The sequence below is a fragment of the Phyllostomus discolor genome, chromosome 4, assembly GCF_004126475.2.
Source record: "Phyllostomus discolor isolate MPI-MPIP mPhyDis1 chromosome 4, mPhyDis1.pri.v3, whole genome shotgun sequence".
In the NCBI taxonomy this organism is placed as follows: domain Eukaryota; kingdom Metazoa; phylum Chordata; class Mammalia; order Chiroptera; family Phyllostomidae; genus Phyllostomus; species Phyllostomus discolor.
The window spans coordinates 72,383,038-72,399,214 of record NC_040906.2 but is presented as its reverse complement, the minus strand read 5'-3'; positions in this window follow the sequence as shown (position 1 = coordinate 72,399,214).

The following is a 16,177-nucleotide window of genomic DNA, read 5'->3' as shown; positions in this document are numbered from 1 at the left end:
TTCACAATCCATACTAACTGGATTAGATATTTTATCTATTCTCAGATTTTTAAATATTATCTATTCACAGAACAAAAAAATCCCTAAATTTTATCTCTAGCTCTGAACTCTTAACTACAAACCCACCTACCTGGTATCTCCTCTTAGATATCTAATAGATGTCTCAACTTTGTTGTCTCCAAAACTGATTGTTTGATTTTTCCCTTTCTAAAAATCCTTGCAGTGATCTTTGGGTCCTCTCTTTTTATCAGTAACTCCTTCTGTAAATGTGTCAGCACTTCCTTTGCATGATGCCCCAAATGCAGCCTGAGATGCTCAGTGCTTCCACTGTTACAGCCTTGGTCCAAGTCACTAGCATCTCTTGTTAGAGTTAGCCTCCAACCAATCTCACCAATTCAACACTTGCTTCCCTACAGACACAAAAGGCAGGATGACACCTTTAAAACATAAGTCTCACCATGTGACTTCTCTATTTACAACCCATCAAAGGCTCCCCATGTCATTTGGAGTAAAATACCAATGGTGTGCCAGAGCATACAAGGCCTTGAATAATCTGGACTCCCACTAGGGCACTGCCCTTGACTTCTACTTTCTACCAGCTCTCTCTACTCCACCCAGCCTGGCCCCCTCCTTCTTCCTCAAACACTGCAAGCACACTCCCACTTTCAGGCCTCTGGATCCACTATTCCCTGCAGACAGAAAGCTCCTCTACCAAGACACCACTTACTCCTTCAGATCTCTACCCAGAAGTTGCCTCTTCAGGGGGACTTTTTGTGATCAGTGTGTGTCCCTCTTTTTTTACTTTTTTTCTTACTGGAGTATTTATCATCATCAGATATGTGTTGTGTTATTTGTATATATTTTTACTGTCATTTTCCACTGGCCAGAATGAGAGCTCTTTGAGGAAAACAGTTTTGTTTATTATAATCACTATATTGTGCCCAGAGCATAACACAATGCCTGGAACAGAGGAAATGCCCAATATGTGTCTTAAATGAATGAGTGTATCAGTACAGGAACTCATCAGCCAATAGGGGAAGTTAGGACAGACAGAGCTGACTATACTGCAAGCCTACAGTGATTATACAAATTATAGGGTAGAACACAGAAGACAAAATTAATTCTAGCTGGGGTTAGGGAAAGGTCAGAGTTTTCTCACACATACAGACTTTGGACTGAAATAGATAAAGATAAATGAGATCCCAACAAGAAGAAAAATGGAGAAGAGCATGGGTGCACAGGGCAAGAATTTGAGTGCTTAGAAGTACTCAGCATATTCAAAGAACAGCATATGATCCTGGGTGACTGACTCTGGGAGCAAAAGGGAGTATAAGGGGAAGGAGATGGAGATGGAAAAATAAAACTAGATCTTGAGTTATCGTAAATGCAGTGAAAGTGATATTGTTTTATGTAGTCACAAATATTTGCTAAGAACCTGCTCTAGGCCCTACTCTGTGCTAAGTGCTAGAGATATAGAAGTGGCATCCCCAGTCCCTGAGTTCAGGAAATGTACAGTAGACCATAGGGCGTACGAGTGTGCAGACAAATGAGTGGCACAAAGTGTGGTGAGTGTCATAGCAGCCATCTGAGGAGCAACACAATAGAAGGGGTTAGGAGCCTATGGGGCAAATAAAGAGTTTTCCAGAAAGATTCTATGGAGGAGGTTATGAGTCAAGGACTTTTGAGTTGGAGAGTATAATGATAGCATCTAAATTTTAGCAAGATTATGCAAATTAGGGTAAGCAATTGATTGGAAGGGCAAAAGCCTAGAAAAAGAACTAATTCTTTTCTGAGTAAAGACTAAGGAAATGCTAATCAAATTACTTTAGACTTGAAAAGATTTCTCAATGTTATCCTCTATTCTGGTGAGTACTTACCTCCTCAGAGATTTCCTAATGTTAAACCAGTTTCATGTGGGGAGAAAAAAAGGCAATCAGAATCCACTTATATCATTTCCCTTTAAGTTAAAACAAGTCAGAAATTTAGAAAAATCCATGCAAAAATCTTCAAGACAAGTGTGAAGGAAAAACAGATGAACCAGGCAGTTTCATATTACGTAGAATGCACTTTAGTATGGGTATAGTTAGTTACATCACGGCACTGGCTTTTATTACTAACATTATTTGTATATTCTCAATAGTTTAATAATAATCAAATAGAAAAGAATTTGTAATATGCTCTACTCCCATCTTTCTACAAACCCTCTTCATGATTTCAAGATGTTAGTTCTGACAAGCTTAAATCATAATCATGATAATTAGTATTTGACACTTGGAGCCTCTTCACCAACAGAACATGTTGTTCATTTGTCAACATATAGTTACAGTATAGAAAATATTTATCATATATAAGAAGCATATTTCAAGTCATTTAGGAACATTTTGATAAGCTAAATATACTGAAGGGTGCTTTCACCACTGATTATTTTTTCCCTATGAGCAATTTCTATTTTGTTAAGATGTAATTTTATAAGCTAAATTAGTTTTCAAATTCCTGCATTTGTTGGCTTGAGTCCCTTAGAATTATTCTCATAAAATTAACCTACTGAGTTTAAAAAGTTAAAAATGAATTAATATAATTCCCACACATATTACTATATCAACATATTATGTGTCATTTTCTGGTCACTACAAATGGCTGGAAAGCGTTTGTCATTTTTCCACATAATAGTCAACGTGTTTCTTTTTTTTTCTACAAAAGGTAAGGGCCAAAGGCATTTTTATTTAAATGCATATTTTCTTGCGGAAATTCAGAACTTGTGCATTTCTCCGCTTTCTCACAGTAATTATTTTGACTTAGGATTGTCTAATAAGATTTCTTCTCCAGACCAGCACAAATGTGTTCGTAGATGTTTGGCGTAAGGTTCAAATGTGGATAGCAGCTGCATTCATGATCTAATTGAGAAGAAATAAGTGTGAAGTATAGTAACAGTAACAGCCATAGTTGTAAATTAAAGAAGAGTTGTTTGTCATCAAGAATTAATTTTAGAATATTTAAACTCTGTCCTGTTCTTTTAAGCTGGGTCTATGGGTATAACCACTCTGACACTTATTTGTTAGAAACTATGAGTCTCACTCAGTTTACCTATTGAACTCACCAGGTCTAAAAATTGGCCAGGACTTGCCACCACCTCTTCTGGGTAGACAGCCAAACTATCAGGCTTTAGTGGCTCCTGGGTGAGGTTTCCTGACCCCACCTGGCCAGGTGCCTTCACAAAGGATCCTGCAAATGCCTGCTCAGGGTGATTGGCAGCTCCCCACAAATATCAGCCAGAAACAATGTCCTATGTACAGAAACAGTCCTAGATTTCTGGGGTTTTACAAGACAATTTGATAGAGAATTGATCAAAATAACAAGTGAAAGTAAGTGAACACTAAGTTAGCCACACTTGGAGAACAGCATTAGAGTATATTCACAGAAAACTATTCTCCAAGCGGATGCCCGCGGCTTTGTTGCATCTGAATTATCTGATATGTTGTTACAGTCTGTAAGGACATGGGTAAAGAGAATCAAGGTAAAAATTTAGTGAAAAAGTACAAGCCTGTGAAAAATTTCAACTGAATTGAAATACAGACAAGGATTCAGTCAGAGAAAGATAAATGTGTCTTTAAGCACTGTGGCCCGAGAAATTTGGCATGATCAAAAATCTTCCCACAGACACACTTATAACTAAACCTCCTTAGCAGGAAGAAAAAAATTACAAACAGGTACACTTCTGTATCGGAAATAAAAATGAGTAGTCCTTTCTCTTTCTTCAGCTTCCTACATTTATACAGTCCTTTATAATTCAAGAAAGAACTTTGCAAGCATTATTTCCTTTGATTCTTACAAGAACTTGATGTGGTAGGTAAAAGATTTTTACAAAAATCAAAAGACACAGATAAGCTGAGTTGCAGATTTGCTTGTAAAACAGCGTCCTTGACTCCACTCCCCAGCTGAGTCCTACGCTACAGGGAAAGGGATGGAGCCGGGCAAGAAACATTGTCAGAACAGAAGGTGCAAGATGCGTGTGCATGTGTGTGTCTGGGTGCAAATTTTTTGCCTTCCAAACAAAATCAAGAAGTTTCTGAATTTCCTATAATTTCAAAAGACCTGTATCTATTTCATCTCCTTTTAATTAACCAGAATAAAAATATAAGCACCTAAAGAGCATAATACAGTCAATACAGTCTGGTCTGAAAGCTTAGACAGGAAAATGCCAGGAAGGAGAATAGAGCCAACATGACATGTGTTGTAAACATTCACGCAGCATTGCATTGCAAGAAGGCACCCACGGGTACCGGAAAAACCATATGAAAAAACATCTGAAGAAGCCTTCCATGAGGCTTGTTTTTATTGAACTGTTTTCCAAGGTCAAGCTCTTCTTAGGGATATTTCAGTATTAAAACCTTCATTTTGAAATCATTTACAATAGCACAGCTCTTGAGTGTGGGTCTGCATAGAAGCCACATTCCATGACAGAGAGCCAACTATTATAAACATTAAGGGTACCTGTATTTTCCACTAGACGCCTCTACCTCGGTGTTCTTATGGACATCAAGAATATAATCTTTAAAAACTAATCATGTTGTCCTACTCTTCAAACTGAATTCTACTATAATCTACCCTCTCAATAGATGGCAAAAGCATTATGCAATCTCCCAAGATGCCACCTTGTTCTCTGGACAGCTTCCCCTTTCTCTTATGCAGACACCACTTCGTCCTGTTGATTTTGCCTCCACGATTACCCACAATTAAATGCCCTTTGCTCTAGCTTCACTGCTGTTATTTTAGTCCATGTGAAAGGTAACAAGGGCCTGAAATTCTTGCAAAAGTTTTTTTACTGACCCGTGGGATAGAGTCCCAGTTCCCAGCATGCTATGCAAGTTCTTGCTTTATGATCTAGATGCAACGTAGTCTTCCAACCCAGACTAACCCAATTCTAGCCTCACTGCACTCCCTGCAGCACCCCCACAGATGCTATGCAGCCTTATTTCTCCACACGTTAGCCCTTTTTGTTCATTCTGCATAAATTACACATTCCCCAACCCTGTCTGTCTCCCTCTAAGTATGTTTTAGAATTCAGCTTAAACATCACCTCCTCTGGGAAACCTCCATTTCCAGGTAGCCACCCTTCTTCTAGGCCTCAGTTACTCTGGCTTTTATTCTTGTTGTTGTTCATTGTTGTTGATATGAAATTTTTCAGTCAAACATATTTTCCATAGTTTTCATCTTCACTAGTTCAATAATTATGCATTTTATACCTATTATTCACCTTTATTCACTTCTATCCCAAGCACCTGCCATTTATAGCAAACAATAAGTATGTGTTAACATGGATGGCAAATTAATTTTAAATGCCCCAGAAATTTTTTAAAAACTTATTTGCAATGGCGTCATACCAATTTAAATATTGTTATCACCAAAAAGCTCTAATCTAACTCTATGTTTTTAAATGTCAGATAAAAGGAAAACCAAAACTAATCCCTATCCTATGGGAAATAATACTTATTTTAAATGGTATCTCATATAACATTGGGAAGAACAGATAGAGCCAGATTCTAATTTAATAGCCTACATAGATAAGTAATAACCAAAAATGATTTATCATAATGATAATAAAAATTTTCAATCCACTCCATTCGTCTTCTAGTTTACCTTGTCACTATTGGATGAAGGAACACCTGATTTAAAGACAATACTAAAATAATTGCTGTCACTTCTCTGTACCAGTCTGAAATACCATGTCCATGAAGCTCCAAAAGAATCAATCCTGGGGACTTTTCTACCAAGTTGTTAAATGATGTCTAAACCAAGGAGACAATGCTCTATTCACAAGATACTGGGATGGACAGAATAGGATTGAACATGACTTTGCTGGATGAAAAATACAGTGGTACCTCAGTGCTCGTCGTTAATTCATTTTGACAAGTAGTGAGCAAGCAACGATTGCTGAAGCATTTCCTCTTGCAGGGTAGCACCATAAGTCATACAAGTCCTAGCCAGTGTGACCAGTGGCAAGTAAGCACTGAATGATGAAACATTTTTTTCTTGTCAAAATGTGATGAGTACCAAGTTTGACAAATTCTAAAGATGATGAGTATCAAAGTGCCACTGTATTTCTTCAAAGCCCTGGCCAGGTGGCTCAGTTGGTTGGAGGGGCAGCTGGTACACCAAAAGGATGTGAGTTCAATCCTTGGTAGGGATGCTTATGGGAGGAAACTGATGTTTCTCTCTCATATTGTTGTTTCTTTCTCACTCTCTCATTCTCTCTCTCCCTTCCTTGCTCTCTAAAATGCAATAAACCTCAGGGATGGATTAAAAAAAGAAAGGAAAAATATTTCTACAAAAATAAAAATAAATAAATATACAAACGTTAGTCTCCTAAAGAGTAAAAGTCTATCTGTAAAAATCAATATAATAAAGAAATAGTTGGAAACACTTCTAAAATATGAGAAAAAAAATGAAGTTGAATGTGAAGTTTTTTGTTGGCCTATTGTTTGTTTTATATGGTCAGAAGCCTTCAGATTAGGATATCCAGTTTAAATCATCAAGTTTATTCTTGTGGACTGTGACTCTCAGAGAGAAGTTTCAGAGGGGACTTACAAAGAGTACTTAAAAAAGGAAAATATAGAAAAGTTTAGGTTAGGGCAGAGATGCCAAAATTATTTGAAGGAAATAACTAATGATTTCAGATATATTAAGGTGTTAACCGAAAGAGCACTCAAATTGTCCATACCAGAGATAGACCAAAAACAGAGAATACTGTTAAAATCAAAGAGGAAGATACTGAATTTAGGAAAAAGGATCGCTTGACTTCGTGAGTAATAGAACTCTAGATGACTACAGAGGGAGGTTCTAACACCTTCTGGGAAGTACTGAAAACTTTCTAATTTGAAAGGGCAGTAGCTTCTTCTGGGGACAAGGATGCACCATATCCTTTTTCATGGATATTTCCAGCTCTATGTTTAATGGCAATATTTTATATTCTGCATATCATTATATAATATCCTGAAAACACAGTATATTTTATGTTTATTTAATGTTCTCAAGTTCCTCCTCTGGAGTAAAATATCACAATAGGTTTAAACTTTCCTCACAGAAGGTTCATTTGACTCCTTTGACCATTTTTGTATTCATCAGCCAGATCCTCCTCAATCTCTCTGCAGTTTCTAATAAGTATGGAGCACCGAAAAAACACAACTCTTCAATAAGTGCCTAAGAAATACCAAATTAAAATAGGCAGATTACTCATGGCTTCTGCATGTCATACATCTATTAATACATCCTAGGATCATGTTAACACTTTTAATAACAGCACCAGGCTGCTGACTCACATTCGGGCATGTTTCTACTTCCTTCATACCTACATAATTATTCCCTTTCTTGTATCAGCCTGGTTTGTTTTCTTCCCTAATCTCATCCTGTTTAGTTTAGCCAACTTTTCTCAGCTTTCAAGAGTCTGTTGAATTGTTGTCCTGCCTTCCATGTATCAGCAACTCTACCAAAATGAGGACCTTCTTTTCTAATTTTCATATTATCAAAGGATAAGGAAAGTCAAAGGGAAGCCCAATAATTTGTTGCAGTTTTGTGCAACGTGTTGGAGGTAAGACAAACATGGTTCCTATTCTCTGATAGATATACCCTGTCAGAGATAGAGAGAAGTAAATAGAAAACGACAACCCTCTGTGATAAGGGTTAGGATAGGAAGGAGAGATGGCAACAGGACAGAGTGAAACTGTGAGCACAATTGTGGATCTAGATGCAGCAACCACATGTTCCAGTACCATCTGACCTCCAAAAAGAAGGATGCAGAGGGGTGAGAGGCTAAAAGGCTGAGAATTTGTACAAGTATACAAAATTAGCTCCTTTATTCTTCACAACAACTGTGTAAGGAAAGTACTGTTATCCCAACTTTACAGATGAAGAAACTCAGTGTTTAATAGGGTAGTTAACTTATCTGAAGGTCACACACCTCTAGCTAATAAGTAACAGAACTGGGTTTCCAATCCAGGTCTATATGATTCCAAAGTTCATGTATGAGACCATGCTGTTTTTCAAACATACTCTATGTTTCTGGCTTATTAATGAAAAAAAGATGACTTGTGGGAAGAAATCTAAAATTGCAGAAGTTCAGATCATGTCTGCTGCCTTCTTTTATGTGACATTCAGTCAAAACATGACCACAGGCTAATTTGACATAAGCTCATCTCCAACTATTCTGGTAACTTTCTGAGACTGAGTTCAGGAAGCCAACTACCCAACGACTTGCTAGTTATGTTACCAGGGCCCAAGATACACTAATGCATCCACAACTTCAAGTGCCAACATTTTTCTTCCAATTTTAAAAAAGGTACCATATTTCTCTACCTTTAGGCATTCTTTTCTTCTGCAGAAAGTATTCTAATAATAGTGCAAAGCACTCAACAATTTCAGAAGTAGATTGATCATCCATTTAGATGGTTCAATGGCAGTAGTCTCCACTCATAAGCAGGGAGCTAATATTTAGTATGTATTCAAATAAGAAAAGGAAACCATCCAGGAAATCAACCTAGCCCATAGAACTGTTTAACAGATGTTATACAAATTTTCTATGATCAATTCCTGTTACTACCATTCATCTAAAAAATACAATATTTAAGCTAACTCCTACAATGGGTCATGGAAAATGGCCAGGGGACAGTGTACCAACAGTAATAGTTTGTCCCAACCTGTACCTGATAGGGAACCTGTTCTCCATCTGCCCATTCCTCTGATTTCTGTTGGCTCATGGGATGTTCCAGTTACTACTATATTGGGATTTCCTTGATAGATTATATTCTGATAGATTTTTAAAACTACTTATTCCCCTTCCACAAAAACCTATTAATATGGGATTTAAATTAGCATAGCCACATTAAAAGAACAGTATTTACTAAAGCTTAGCTTATACATACCATATGACACAGCAACAGAAATGCCTATGTATGTTCACCCAAAGAAATGCACCAGAATGTTTATACAGTGTGCTTTGTGATGTTCAAAAGTGGAAATTATCCAAATATCCAACTACAGTGAAATTGTGCTGTGTTTACACAATAGCATACAGCAGTGGGAATGAATACTGACTACTATAGGTAACAATAGAGATGTAGCTCACAAATTAAGTGATGAGTGAAAGAAGCCAGACACAAACACACACAAGCACATACTGCATGATTGTACACATGTAAAGAAAAAAGAGAGTCAAAATTAATGTATTCTATTAGAAATCCAGGCGATTCTTACTCTTAAGGAGGGATAGTAACAAAATGACAGGATGAGGATAGCTTCTAAGGTACTGGTAATATTCTCATTGTTAATTGGGATATTGATTTATTGTGTGCACTTTTATAAAAATTAATTGACTTACTTTTCTATATATGTATTATACTGCAATAGAAAGTTTTTAAGGCCCCCAAAGCTTGAAATGTTAAATAACTAGTTTTTGGAGAGATGAAAATGGAATGTATAGAATGTTACTTGTGAGACAGAAAAAATTTTGAATAATGATCTACATTGTAAACAATACAGACACATATGTATATTTCAAGACCAAACTGGATCCCTTGCTCTTCTAGAATTCATGAGAGTATCACAACTCCCTAAATATTGCCCCTGTCTTTGCTCTCACCCACTCCCAGTCCACTCCGTCTGGTCATAAAAATTGTCCCACTTCTGCTAAAATTCTGCCCTCACTCTTGAAGGACACGCCCTGTCCTAAAGGCCCTGAGATCACGGCACTTTCCAACCAGCCCTGGACATTCTCCTCCTGGCCTTTAAACGCCCTGCACTAGTCAAGCAGTCACCTTCTCCTGGCTCCGGGTCACTCTGGGGAGTCATTTACAATAGTCTCTCTCCCTTTGATGTCTTTAGTTTGCCTCCTATGGCAAATAAAAGTAGGGAAGCAGAGCTGTTTCACATATTGGTTTAAATTCACCCAAATGTCCACTTGACATCAATGGCAGGTCATGCTTTGTTTTTGTTTTTACAATTTCCCACTCACAGCTCATTTACTGACACACCTGAGTCTTCCATGTGGCCACATTACAGCTGATTCAGGTGCTGGCCCCTTCCATGTACCCTGCTTCTCTTTCAGAAATCCTCATTCAGCAGCCCCTTAGCAGGCTGCTCATCTGGAGTGACATGATGGCAATTTTATAATATTAAAAATAACTTCAATATATCTGAAGAGAAGCCAGTATAACTCTCATAAGGGAAAAGAATCTGACAAGTAGCACCTACTATGTGCAGAACTTTATGCTCTATACTTTCCTATATGCTACCATTTCCAGTCTTTATACAACCTTGTAACGTGCTACAATGTTATAGCTATAACATTGGGAGCTATAATGTTATAATCTCCCTTTTGCAGATGGGAAAGTGGAGGGTCAGGTTTTAAATATATTGCCTCAAATCATACAACCTGTAAGATGCAGAGCAAGACATTAAACAAGGTATCAGCAAATGTTTTTTATAATGATATAATACAGGGCCAGGCACAAATAGTGCCCCTTTTTTATTGCAAAACCATAAGCATGCAATTCTGTAACATAACAATATCACACACACTCAAGCCCACCATATGACATTTAAGTGAAATGTTCAAATTAAAACTATAAATTATTACACCCATATTATTACCCTACCAACCACACTCAAGCAGGTGTTACTTCTGCCAGACCCTGTATTTTAGCCTTTGCTAGTCACATAAGGTCTCCGCCACCTATTTTTCCTTTCTATGTTGGTTTGTTTTAAAAACATAAGAACTATTTTTAACTCCTTGGCAGGATTTGGTCCAAAGATAGTTGTTTATAGATGCTTGTCTTAAGAAATTGGTGGAACTTTGGGCTTTTGGCTCGGAGGAGGCTTAGGTACAACTTTCTCTGGTTATGCCACAGCAGCCACCTCTACCATGCTGCTGGAGTTTGACCCCAACAAGATCAAAGTTGTATACCGGAGGGGCACTGGTGGGGAAGTTGGCACCACATCTGGTCTGCGCTACCCGTGGTCAGCCCCCTGGATCTGTCTTCAAAAAATGTTGGTGATGACATTGCCAAAGCAACTGGTGATTAGAAGGGTCTGAGGTTTATAGTCTGACCATTCAGAACAGACAGACCCAGGCTGAGGTAGTGCCTTCTGCCTCTGCCCTGATCATCAAAACCCTCAAAGAACAGCCAAGAGACAGAAAGAAGAAAAAAATATTAAGCACAGTGGAAATATCACTTTTGATGAGATTGTCAACATTGCCCAACAAATGAAGCACCAATCTTTAGTTAGACAACCTTCTGGAACCATTAGAGATCCTAGGCACTTCTCAGTCTGTGGGCTGCAATGTTGATGGCGTCACCCTCATGACATCATAGGTAATGTAAACAGCGTTACAGTGGAGTGCCCAGCTAATTAAGAACTACAAAGGAAAATATTAAATATTAAATATTAATATTTCATTAAAGATCATTTGACAACCAAAAGTAATAATAATAATTGAAGGAGAAGTTGGGGGAAAATATGTGATAAAGCATGTACTTTGGACTTTGGTCTAAGTTTAAATCCTAATTCCATCACTTACTAGCTAAGATTTATGACGAATTTATAAAGCACTGTGAACAAAAAGGAGGTTATACAATAAACCTGACAAGCTCAGAGACTGAAAGTAACCACACAGGATGATCTGATAATAAATTCCTAACTGGGCAAGTCAGAGCCAGTAGTCACGTCCCAGGCCTAGAGCCCTTAACAAAGGTCAGTCTTTATCTCAAGCATGGCCTGCCCATTGTTCTTATGCATATAGAGTAAGATGTTTTAAAAATGCCAGTATAATTTTCTTTTCCTTTCCCTTGAAGACACAACCCAGGCACCAGAACACAGGACCACCAGAGACCTTTATTGTCATCTTGGGTCACACATACCATCCCTATATGCTGTAAATGTTCATTATTTACTGTCTTGTACCCACCGATGTAAAAAAAAGTATGTGTTTCTCCATTATGCTTTTTTTCTAATCCTAGAAATTTCCTCATTCTACTTTCTCCTGCCTCCTAAATCTATCACCAATGGATTTCATGTAACCTTCCTTACATCTCCTCCTTCCATTCTAATGTATAAGATAAGCCACAAAACTATCATTCTCCAGAGCATTTTCTCAATTCACTGAGATTTTGTTTCTCAGCTGATGTCAAATAAATTCATAAAAATTCTCTACAAATTTGGACATTTCTTATATTGACATTACCAGGTAATATTTTTAGTATCTTACACATATTTACTTATTTAAAATTCACAACCACTCTGTGAGGTAGGTAGGTTTTCTTATTTCCCCAATTCTGCATATTTGGAAACTGAGGCCCAGAGTAGTTGAAACTCTTGCCCAAGTCTGCACACAGAAAGTAAGTGGTATAGCTACAAAACCCATGTTTTTCACCCCTATGTTAATATTATTGAAGTTAACAACAAACTACTTGATCAGGATAATTGGACTGCATTTGTACAAAGAAGGAAACTTTTCAGTTATTTTTAATGATTCCTTTAGTCTTGCTAGTAAAGTACTCAGTAACTGAAGCTATTGTTACTGGGATTGAAACATTAAGATTCTAGAAGGTGCTATTATGTAAAGGTCTACAGATTCATAAGTGAACAAAGCAGTGCATAGACATAGCGATTGTTCCAATGCAAAGGAATAGACTAGATTAGAGTTTAATTAATCAAGGTCAAAGGAGCCCAAGGTACAGTTGGGACTCAAGGTATGAATAGGTGGAAAACTAGGGGAAGGATAACTAATTGGCAACCAAATGGGCAGGAAATGGGTATCAGGACAGACAGCTAAGACACCAGAGTACCTGGTTCAGGGGCTAAGCCCTGGGATAGCTGAGATCCCCATGTCTATCCTGAGTGAGTAGGTGAGACTGACTCAGTCCTGAGCTGCAGCATCATTGCACGAGTAAGAGTAGTGTAACAGGGGGACACACACCCCTGGAAATGGGGGATGGGTTTGGGGTGCACATGTGTGACTGGAGACTTTGCCCCCTTGCTAAACATGGCAGCCAGAAGAGGAACAAAGGCACACATGGCCAAATTGGCCCTCACTGGTTGGAAGGCTGGACATTCCCACTGGCTTTTGGTATGCATGGGATTCTGGGGGAGATTTTTGAAATGGAGCATGCTGGAAAGCAAAACGGTAGTTGGTTTCCCCTGCCCCAGTGGGGGGCATGTCAATAGTCACCTGCAGGCCTGCCAGCATGGCTCGAGTGGGCCTGTGAGCGGAACCCTAGAGGCACAGCTTCCGAAAGATGCCTGAAGCCAGACAGCGACTGGAGACCAGCTAAGCTACCTATGTTCATGATAGTTTGGGGTGGAAAAAGAGGTTCCTGGCTCAACTTTGAACTGAGCTAGCAGAGGATGATTTTTCTTTGGGTGTCTTAGAAGGGACAGGTTTTGAGGCAAAAACCTTCCATTATTTCCAAAGACCTTGGTGGTAATAGTCAGCACTGTGAACAGATTTTTGTTCTTGTGTTACTTTCAGTCCTTGAACCTATGTAGTAGCTCTAATGAGACTATTTTTGATATCATACTCTGACTTTTTCTTTCCCCTTACTTTTGTTACCCAGATATTTTAGGAAGAACTTGTCATTAAATAAAAAATTCTTTTCTACTGAACTCCATCTTTGGAGATTTGCCTGGTAGGCAGTGAGCAGAAGGACCACACCCCCACCCCGACATTGGTTGCATTCAGTAACAGTAGCTCTTTGCCCAAAGTCTGCAATGTGTTCAGGGGATAAAAGGCTCATCCTGAAGGGCAGGATCAGTTACATCCACCTACTAGAGTTAAAGATCTGTACTGACAGGGACCCAGGAAGATCCTTCAAATACATGAATCTTAAATAACATTCTTTAAAATCCAAAATAACAAATATTGGTATTTATTGTTGTTGCAATTAACCTGTTATCAACCACAGATAAAGTTTGGTTTTTCCTGTAAGATGTCTCTAGTAGCACTTAGTTGTCTTTAACATCATTCAGAACAATTTTGTTAGATTGTATTGTGCCAGCTGTCATATCAGCATGCCTTAAAATAAAACTTATCAAAACTTGGTGAATTTATATGTGGCCACTTTAGTATTGAAAATGGAAGAAAATAAGCAACATTTTTAGCATACTATGCTTTATTATTTCAAGAAAAGTAAAAATGCAACTTAAATGCAAAAGAACAGGAAAGATTTGTGTAGTATATGGAGAAGGTGCTGTGATTGATCAAACATGTCAAAAGTGGTTTACAAAGCTTCATTCTGGAGATATCTTGCTGGATAATGCTCCATGGTCAGGTAGACCAGTTGAAGTTGATAGTGATCAATTCGAGACATTAATTGAGAATAATCATATTATACCCTGCGGGAGGTAGACAACATACTCAAAACACCTAAATCAATAATGTTATTGGTGAAAATGAAAAATGTGTCTTTTATTTTATGAAAAAACCTAAATGAACTTTTTGGCCAACCCAATAATATAAAGGTTAACAACAACAACAAAACAAAAAGAAAAGGGAAAAAAAGGACAATTGTAGTAATAAGCTCAATGGCCTACAAAGGGCAAATATTATCTGGCTTCTAAGTTTCCCTCAACCTGAGATCCTTTGTGCAGGCTCTCCCTTTCCCCTGAAATGCTTCCCACCACCTCCTTTAAAATCAAACTTACATTTTTTCACATTTTCTATTATTTTTTGCTGTCACACTTACCACACTTTTTTATTGTACATATTTTTAGAGAACTGTGTATTGCCTGTTTCCCCTCCTTTCACTAGACTGTAAGCTCTGTGAAAGCAGAGACTATATTTGTTTAGTTCATTATAGTATCTCTGTCCCACTGCTTAGTACCGTTTTATAAATTTGCCCTTGGTAATTATTTGTTATAAACGAATGTCTATTGGTAAGTCATTGAAATGCTTAAATATATATTATTTCTCTCCCAAGACTGAACAGAAACTTCCTGAGGTGAAGAAATATGTACTACAAATACAAATTATCTGTCAGTAGTCTTATGTAACAATACCAGGAAAATCATAAGACACAGGATAAATAGAGTATCATAACGTTATTTATACCAAAATGTGCCCACAAGGTCCCTGGGACAGAAGAGACTATATATATAACAAAAAGATTTTGCTGGTAAACAAATAGCAAGAATATTTCAGTCCTCCACACAGTAAACATTGTGCTTCTTTCTTTTGCTTGATGATGAAAAAATTTACTAAAGCAATCAGCCCTGTGTTTTTCCTTCTATTTTTTGACTTAAGGGGGCAATAATTTATGAGGTAAACTCACTGGCATCCTTGGAGTACTCAAAGTCCACGCTGTCTATCACTGTTCAAATAGCAAGGACATCTTCGGCATTCCAAATAAAGTAATCAATACAGAAAAAGAACAAATTAATCGAAAGTTATGTAATCTTATACCCTGAAAAGAACCTGATTAAATCTCTACCCTTGTTGCTGTTTCTAATCTTGGATAATACAGGTGTTTACAATCTTTTGTGAGCTGACCTCAGGTGACCCAAGGATAGTTTTAATTGCTTATCAAATGTGATTTTATGAACAAGATAAAGATATTGTGAATGTATATCAAACACCTTTGAAATACAGAGAGCCTTTCAAGATAGAATTTTAGTTAGCTTGCTACTCTTTCTTTAGCGTCTAATTGATTTTCTTGACATCTCTTTAGCCTGGCAAACTGCCTGCCTAAGTACTTTATCTGACCTTCAGGCTGTTTGCCAGGTATTGATCCAATACCTACAATGGCTTTGTTGTACCAGCTCTTCCAACTTTGATAAGAGCTAATGTACTCGCGCCAGGCAGACAGGAAGTCAATGGTCTCAAAAACTCTCTCCTTCTCTTCTTTTCTCTGTATCTTCCTTTCTTCTTATGCAAGAATTTCAGGTTCTATCAAAATCAGATCTTAAGCAGATCAGATGGATATTTGGGCCTAATTTATCCTCTAGGAATTTTTTAAAAACACATCTTAGAAGAGCTCTCTAAGCAACAGTAAATAAAAAATGTTTAGAAATACTAGGTTTCTTACTAAAGTTAAAATATACCATTAGTTGGTGGGTTTCCTCTTTATAGAAAAGTAAAACTAAATGTGAGTTGTGGTGATGCTTAGGGGGAATTTAGAGTGAAGAGAAACCA